Source organism: Heterocephalus glaber, unplaced genomic scaffold (genome assembly GCF_053883595.1).
Source record: "Heterocephalus glaber isolate CG9 unplaced genomic scaffold, H.glaber_assembly_v1.0 deba00001613, whole genome shotgun sequence".
Taxonomy (NCBI): Eukaryota; Metazoa; Chordata; class Mammalia; order Rodentia; family Bathyergidae; genus Heterocephalus; species Heterocephalus glaber.
In genome coordinates, this window is record NW_028258384.1 from 40,312,480 (window position 1) to 40,321,653 (window position 9,174).

A 9,174-nucleotide genomic window follows, 5' to 3' on the forward strand; every position below is an offset into this window, starting at 1 on the left:
TTGAATATTGAAAAGACTCATTCTTTGAGACCAGTGGAATATTTTGCTCCTTAGTCCTTTGATCCAGGATGTGTCAGCAACTTGTGTGACAATGGCAGTTCAGTTTCTTCTTGTTTGTTCAGTATGGAGAAGAGAAGTTCCCTTCCAGTTCTCCCTTAGTACTTATGTGAACTCTTTGGTTGGATTTAGAAAGCCAATTAATATAAGAGCTGATTATTAATAGAAATACACACCAAGTTTTTTAAACTTTATGTGTACATGGGAATCCTCACAAGATAATTAAGTCTGAAGAAATGGCCAAAGCCTGATCTTTTCATACTTTTTAGACAAAGAACAATAGATGTGTGAAGGAATAATGGGATAAATGTATATCTGAACTAATGTAGTAACCTCTAAGGATGCTACTGAGAGATCTATGGGGTCAGTGGTGGTGGAAGCTAGTGAACATAAGAATTTCTTCAGAGTTTGTTTATTCAGGTTCATTGTAGCCCCAAATCCCCAGTCTCTGATGATCAAGACTGTATTCCAGCCTTGCCACACAAAAGACACCCCTCTCAAATGAATCTTTATGGCTTGTTTCATGTAGGAAGTGACAGGTCAAATGGTTCTTCCTGTAGTGACATTTGTTTAAGTGATTTCAGCTTAAAATGATCAATTCACTGGTTTGACATATTTTGAAATGGCACATATTTAACTCCTTCATTACCATGCAGTGACTTAACACCTACCATCTTCTTTACTACAATTATCTTTCCCTGTCTCTTTTGCTGTTACTGTGAGTGACATACCAGCTGATAGTGTTATGAATAGGATAATTTGGGCAGAGTGACTGTCAGAAATATTTTTACTGTGTGAAATGACATTTGTGGAATGTTACGGCATTGTTGCCTCTTGCCCCTTAGAGAATGTAGCACTGGGTATTGGTGTCTTGCCCCTCTGCCCAGCATACCAAAATGAGTTTCTGGCTTCATCTAACATTACAGAATATTTAAATAATATCTTCATTTTATGTATTGTAAAGCACTTATTTTTATGTTCTTCCTTATGCCCCAATTTGGATTTAACATTTTGACTTAGACATGATTTATCTAAAGTCCTCAAAATACTTTACTAAATTCTATTACCAGACTTAGAACATTCTTCCTGAGTTGCAGTGAGATTGTGTTAAAGTTCACAATGTAAATTTGATAGCTCTAAACATGAGAGATGTACTTGCTGTGTTTACTGAAATCAGTCCCCTATCACTTTCTTTAAATTTCAAAGTTTTGGAATTGTCTACTATGTTTGCTCAGAATGACCTGATGTGGCTCAAGTATTATTCTGGGCACAATTTTGTTACATTGGCCACATGTTTTAATGGATTAGGAATACAAAAATGACTTGATTTTATATGATTCTTTATCATTTTCTTTCTTTTTTTAAATATTTAAAGCTGTCTCATTAATTATTTAGGCTATTTAGGCAGCATACTTATGTTGAAAATAGAAGCAAAGTTTTCAATTGCTTTTAAAAAAAGTAAATAATAATTAATGAATTTACTGTTATACTCAAAATCATCTACGTTTAAGGTGAGAATTTTTGCCAGTAGAAAGGCACTGCTCCAAATTGTGAATGGTATTAAAAAGAATTGCAATCTCTTTGTTTTTTTCTTCTTGAAGATGTTGAAGCTTCCTTCTGTAGATACTCTGTGGGGAAATAGTAGCATCTGGATATGGTTTTAATATAGTCTGAACTGTTGCTAGTTTGGCATCAAACTCCAGTTGTAGTTTAATTATTTCATTTTGCTTTTCTTTTTCTTGAGTTATTAACTTTGCTTTTAACTTTGAGATTTCCATCTCCTTTTACTTTATTAGATCTTTGTGCTTTTCTTCATTTAATTCAAATTTTTTCTGCTTATCTTGATAAAGTTTGCTTATTTCTATCTTATATTCTTCCTCTTTGATTTTCATTTCATGTACAAGTCTGGCGATATTATTCTTATATTCCTGTTTCTGAGATTTCAGGTTTTCCCTTGTCATATCAGCATTTCTTTTTAGTTGTTCATTTTCACCTCTCAAATTGTGTTGCTATTCAATGGTCTATTGTAGCCCTTTTATCATATCATGAAGAGCAGCCCTTTTTTAATTGAGGCTTCCTTTGTTTACATTACTTTTAATAAACAGGTACTCTTTTCCAACTGAATTTCCAGCATGTTATTCTTTCCACTGGTTTCTATCATTTTCTGTAGTCCCAGCTACTCAGGTGGTTGAAGCAAGACAATTCTTGAGCCCGGTAGTTTGTGGTCACCTTTTCTATCTGTGAAAAATCCTTTATAAGTTTGTCAATATTCACACTGCTAATCTTTTTTGTACATTCTTCGCTACTTTGATCCATGCTTGAATTGCTGTTGTTCCTGGTTCCTCAAAGTTTCCCCCACCTCAATTCTCTTTAGCATTTTCTATTGCAATCACATTATATTCCTCTTTAGACATTTCATTATATTCAATTATAATATGATATCATGATATAGCATAGCTTTAAAAGTGGACTTGATCTTCTTTCAGTGATTTAATTCTAAACATGCCAGATTTTAAATTTGGGGTATATTTCAATGGCAAATTTTTAAACCTCTAACATGTCTTGGATCATGTTTAAAATTATTTTTAGATTCCCAAACTCCAAGCCAGAGTAACCATGACATAATCTGAAGAAAATTAATTAGTTCACTCACTTGGGGGGTATTTTATTGCTTATGCTGACTCTGTGAATAACAAGTTCCAGAAAACATATACATAGGGTTTCATTTACAAGTTTTCAGCTAGTTTTGCTCAGAGGTAGTTGTATATGTTATATGGTTTGATGACTTCTACCTTTCAAAAGATTCCCCTCTCCTGCCCATTTAAAACTAGAGAGTTAATCCCCATAGTCGTTGGTCTTTAGGAGCCATCTGCTGAAAGACGAACTCTTCTGGCTTTGCAGAATACCAATTGTTACATGTCATTAACATAGTTCTAAAGATTTATTTACCAGATATCTAATAAATAGCTGGAAAGGACTGGCAAGACCAAGATTTGGTATTAGTTAGGGTAGAGGACAAATCTGCTTAAAGTTATGGTAAGTTTTGGCTAGGCAAGGGAATCATCCTGGCCTAAGATATATCTGGGTGCAGGAAGAGAAATAGAAGTAACAGAATGGTTCCCCCATGTGTACCTAATTTCTCATTTTCTTGAAATTCAACCTTTGCCTGTAACTTATAGTTAAGGTCTGACTACCTGGTTGCCACTCTGACAACCATCCTTCAAAGTACTTCACCATCACAGATACTGGAGTGTTCTATACCTGAGCAGCTAAGATATACTTCTGTAACATCTTTCTCCTTCCATAATTTCTTTCCATGTCTTCTTGATATTTCCCTTGACAAACTTCTTGTTCCTTGATATTCACAGCCTTTACCCTTAAGACAATCTTATTCAGCCTTTTTTACTAAGTGTTTTCTTTAAAATAGATTTTATGTTTGACCTTCTGGTAAAAGGAAGCCTTCCTAGTATAGATTCCATAGTTTCTTGGAAAGAGCCCTGAAAATCCTTAAAAACACTTTTTTTTCCACTCTCTTTCTTTTGTGGTTTATTCATTTAGCTTTAAAAACAATGGTACTCAGGATTGAACTCAGGGCTACATTCCCAGCTCTTTTAAATTTTTAATTATTTTGAGACAAGCTCTCACTATGTCGCTAATTGCCTAGGCGGGGCTGGAACTTTGGATCCTCCTGCCTCAGTCTCCCACAGTGCTGGGATCACAGGCATCTGCCACCACACCCGGCAACCCCTTTGTCTTGATTGATCACGGCCTCTGAGACTTTCTGAGCAAGGCTATTTGAGACAGAAAAATGTAACTTAAAACCAATCATGTCTGAAATTAGCTTTATTCTACCATTAAGTTTGGTTAGGGATAAACTTCCTTGGTGGAAATGATTTACCCCTATAGTTTTGAAAGCATTGCTTCATTGATTTCTGGGCTCCATTGCTGTTTTGAGTCAATGTTGTCATTTTGATTCTATAATGTACTGAAATGTCACTATCATGTGCCCAGTGTAAACTATTTTTGTTCATTATGATAGGCATTTGGCAAGACCTTCCAGTAGAGTAACTCATGTCCTTTAGTTCTAGAAAATGTTCTTTCATTCTTTCTTTTTTTTTAAAATGATCTTTTTTTATTTATTAATTTATATATTAATTGGGACATTTTAGGCATACAATACATTTACATTTATCATTGGGTGTTTGTACCTGAACATGATGTATCTTAGTCCTTATTTTTTCCCCCATTACCTATGTGCCCTTCACCCCCATCACCCTTCCCTATTTACATAGACTTTGTTTCAATTTTTTTTTCTTTCTCATAATTTTTCCTTTCTTTTCTTCGGTTTCCCCTTCCCCTCCCACCACCCCTCAACCTTTGGACCTTTTCCTATTTCAAATTATCAATTATTTGTTTTAATCATTTTAATTCTTATTTTCACTTTCAGTTTCTCACACTAGAGAAACTATTCGGTATTTACACATGTGTGTCCTATGTATTTCACTTAAGAGTATGGCCTCAATATGCATCCATTTAGCTATAAATGACTCTAGTTTCTCATTCTTTATGTCAGAGTAGTACTCCATTTTATTAAAAAACCCACATCTTCTTTATCCAGTTTGCAGTTGATGGCCACTTGGGCTGTTTCCAAACCTTAGCTATTACAAAATGTGCCACTATAAACATAGGTGGACATATATTGCTGTGGTATGATTCTTTTAATTCTTTTGGGAAGATACCCAGCAGGGGAATACCTGAGTCAAATGGGACCTCTAGTCCTAGTTCTTTAAGGTATCTCCATATGGATTTCCACAGTGGTTGCACCAGTCTGCACTCCCACCAACAATGGAGAAGGGTTCCTTTCTCTCCACACCCCTGCCAGCATTTGTTATTGGTTGATTTCTTGATAGCAGCTGTTCTTTGTGGGGTGAGGTGGAATCTCAGTGTTGTTTTCATCTGCATCTCTTGAATGACCAGTGATGTTGAACATTTTTTCCTATATTTATTTCCTGTTTTTACTTCTTTGTCTGAGAAATGTCTGTTCCTTTCAGATGACAAGGATGAGTCAATATCTGTCAATTATAACTATCAATGTAAATGGCCTCAACTCACCAATCCAAAGAAATAGACTGACAGAATGGATTAAGAAGCAAAACCTAGCAATATGCTGTATACAAGAAACACACCTAGCTCAAAAGGAAATCCATAGACTGAAAGTAAAAGAATGGAAAACAGTTCTCCATGCAACAGGAATGCAGAAAAAAGCAGGCATAGCAATCTTATTTGCAGACAAAGTAGATTTCAAATCAAAACTAAGTAAGAGAAACAAAGATTGTCACTGCATCCTTGTGAAAGGAACAATCCAAGAGGAAGAGATGACAGTCCTAAATATATATGCACCAAATATGAATGCCCCCAACTACACAAAACAAATATTAATGGGCATGAAAAACCAAATAAGCACTAATACAATTGTAGTGGGGGACCTCAACACCCCTCTATCACAAATAAAACAATGAGAAAAAAAATTAACAATGAAATTCTAGAACAGAACCAAGCTATTGAACAAATGGACTTAATAGGTGTTTACAGAGTGTTCCACCCCACAAAATCAGAATACACATTCTTTTCAGCTGCACATGGGTCATTCTCAAAAATAGATCATATGCTAGCTCATAGCACATATCTAAGTAAGTGTAAAAGAATTAAAGTAATCCCCTGTATATTATCAGACCATAGTGCAATACAATTGGAGATCAATAACATAAGAAACTGCAAAACTCCCACAAATACATGGAAATTGAACAACACCCTCCTGAACAACCAATGGGTGACAGAGGAAATTAAAGAAGAAATTAGACAGTTTCTACAAGTAAATGATAATGCCAGTACAATATACAGGAACCTGTGGCACACAATGAAAGCAGTTGTATGTGGGAAATTCATAGCAGTGAATGCACATATTAGGACAACAGAGAGAACTCAGTTTAATAACCTAATGCAGAACCTCAAGCTCCTAGAAAAAGAAGACCATAATAAACCCAAAGCTCATACAAGAAAGGAAATTATAAAGATCCAAGTAGAAATCAATGCAATGGAGACTAAGAGAATGATTCAAAAAATCAATGAATCAAAGAGTTGGTTTTTTGAAAGAATAAATAAAATTGATAAACCGTTAGCCAACCTTATCAAAAAAAGGAAAGAAAAGGCTCAAATCCATGCAATTAAGAATGAAAAAGGGAAGCCGCAACAAATCCAGCAGAAATTCAGAGAATCATCAATACCTACTTTGAGAATCTGTACTCTAATAAAATGGAAAACACAGAAGTAATGGACAGATTCCTAGATACATACAAATTGCCAAAATTAAATGAAGAAGATATAGAAATTCTAAACACCCCAATAACAATGAGTGAAATTAAAAATGTAATAAAAAACTTACCAACAAAGAAAAGCCCAGGTCCAGATGGCTTCACTGCTGAATTTTACAAGACATTTAAAGAAGAACTATTGCCATTACTTTTTAAACTCATCAAGGTAATTGAAAGGGAAGCAAGGCTTCCAAATTCATTCCTGGAAGCAAGTGTTACTTTGATTCCAAAACCAGGGAAAGACCCAAGCCAAAAAGAGAACTACAGACCAATCTCCCTAATGAACACAGATGCAAAAATCCTCAAGAAGATACTGGTAAACAGAGTACAGAGTGCCATCAAGAAGATCATACACCCTGACAAAGTCAGATTTATCCTAGGGATACAAGGATGGTTCAAGATCCGTAAATCAATAAATGTAATACACTATATTAACAGAGTCAAGGACAAAAGCCACATGATCATCTCAATAGATGCAGAAAAAGCATTTGACAAAATCCAACACCCATTCATGATAAAAAGACTACAGAAAATTGGAATCAAAGGCCTTTATCTCAACCTGATTAAGGCTATCTATGAAAAACTAAAAGCCAACATCATACTAAATGGTCAAAAACTGAAAACATTCACCCTAAAATCAGGAACAAGACAAGGATGCCCACTATCACCACTCCTGTTCAATATCATTCTGGAAACATTAGCCATAGCAATTAGACAAGAGAAAGAAATAAAAGGAATAAAGATAGGAAAGGAAGAAGTGAAACTGTCATTATTTGCTGATGATATGATACTTTACATAGAAGACCCAAAAAACTCAGTCAAAAGCCTTCTAGACCTAATTGACAGATTCAGTAGAGTAGCTGGATATAAGGTCAACACTCAAAAAAGAATAGCCTTCTTATACTCAAATAGCAGACCCATTGAGATAGAAATTTGGGAATAGTTCCTTTTACAATAGCATCTAAAAATAATGAAATATCTAGGAATCAATCTAATGAAGGAAGCAAAACACCTCTACACTGAGAACTACAGCACTCTGAAGAAGGAGATCAAAGAGGATATGAGAAAATGGAAAGATATTCCTTATTCCTGGGTGGGAAGAATCAATATAGTGAAAATGGCCATACTTCCAAAACTACTATATAGATTTAATGCAATACTGATTGAAATTCCAACAATATACTTCACAGAAATAGAGAAAACAATCTAAAAATTCATTTGGAAGCAGAAGAAACCTAGAATAGCAAAAGCAATTCTGGGCAACAGAGACATGGCTGGGGGTATCACAATCCCCAAATTGAAACTATACTACAAAGCTACTGTGATAAAAACAGCATGGCACCAGCAAAGAAACAGACCTAAAGATCAGTGGAATAGATCAGAAGATGCATAAACAGCTCCAGACATACTCAGCCACCTCATTTTTGATAAAGGAGCCAATCATCTCCATTGGAGAAAAGGTAGCCTGTTCAATAAATGATGTTGAGAAAATTGGATTTCAAACTGCCAAACATTAAAACTAGACCCATACCTATCACTGTGCACTAAACTAAGATCAAAGTGGATTAAAGAGCTAAATATCAAGACAGAAACAGCAAACTTGCTGGAAGATAAGTTAGGTAGAACTCTCAATGACATTGGCATAGGAAAAGACTTTATGAACAAAACTTCAGTAGCACGGGAGCTAACAAAAAGAATCAACAATTGGTATCTCATCGTATTAAAAAGCTTCTGCACTGCAAGAGAAACTATCAACAGAGCTAAGAGACAACCTACAATGTGGGAAGAAATATTTAGCAGCTGTAGCTCAGACAAAGGTCTACTATCAAGAATATATAAAGAACTGAAAAAAATCAGTCCCCCCAAATTCAAAGACACAATTCAAAAATGGACATCCTAGATGAACAGACATTTCTCAGACAAAGAGGTAAAAACAGCAAATAAATACATGAAAAAATGTTCAACATCACTGGTCATTTGAGAGATGCACATGAAAATAACACTGAGATCGCACCTCACCCCACAAGGAATTGCTTCTCTCAAGAAATCAACCAATAACAAATACTGGTCGGGGTGCAAAGAGAAAGGAACTCTTCTCCATTGTTGATGGGAATGTAGATTGGTGCAACCACTGTGGAAATCCATATGGAGATACCTCAAAGAACTAGGACTACAGGTCTCATTTGACCCAGCTATTCCCCTACTGGGTATCTTCCCCAAAGAATTAAAAGAATCATACCACAGCCATACATGTGCACCTATGTTTTTAGCTGCACAATTTGAAATAGCTAAAGCTTGGAAACAGCCCAACTGCCCATCGACTGGAAACTGGATAAAGAAGATGTGGGGTTTTTTTTGTAAAATGGAGTACTACTCTGACATAAAGAATGAGAAACTAGAGTCATTTATAGCTAAGTGGATGCATATTGAGGCTATGCTCTTACGTGAAATACATAGGACACACGTGTAAATACCAAATAGTTTCTCTAGTGTGAGAAATTGAAAGTGTAAATAAGGATGATAATGATTAAAATGAATAATTGATAATTTGAAATAAGAAAAGGTCCAAGTGTTTGGGGATGGTGGGAGGGGAAGGGAAAGGGAAGAAGGGAAAGGAAAAATTATGAGACAAAAAAAAATGGAATCAAACTCTGTGTAAATAGGGAAGGGTGGAGGGGGTGAAGGGTGCACAGGTAGTGGGAGAAAAATAAGATCTAAGATACATCAAGTTCTGGTACAAACACCC

At 35.4% G+C, this 9,174-nt stretch overlaps 1 pseudogene; it reads right to left on the reverse strand.

Annotated features, from left to right (window-relative positions):
* Positions 1 to 1,553: 1,553 nt before the first annotated feature.
* Positions 1,554 to 2,390, reverse strand: LOC106010765 (coiled-coil domain-containing protein 152-like; annotated as a pseudogene).
* Between the last annotated feature and the right edge of the window lie 6,784 nt (positions 2,391 to 9,174).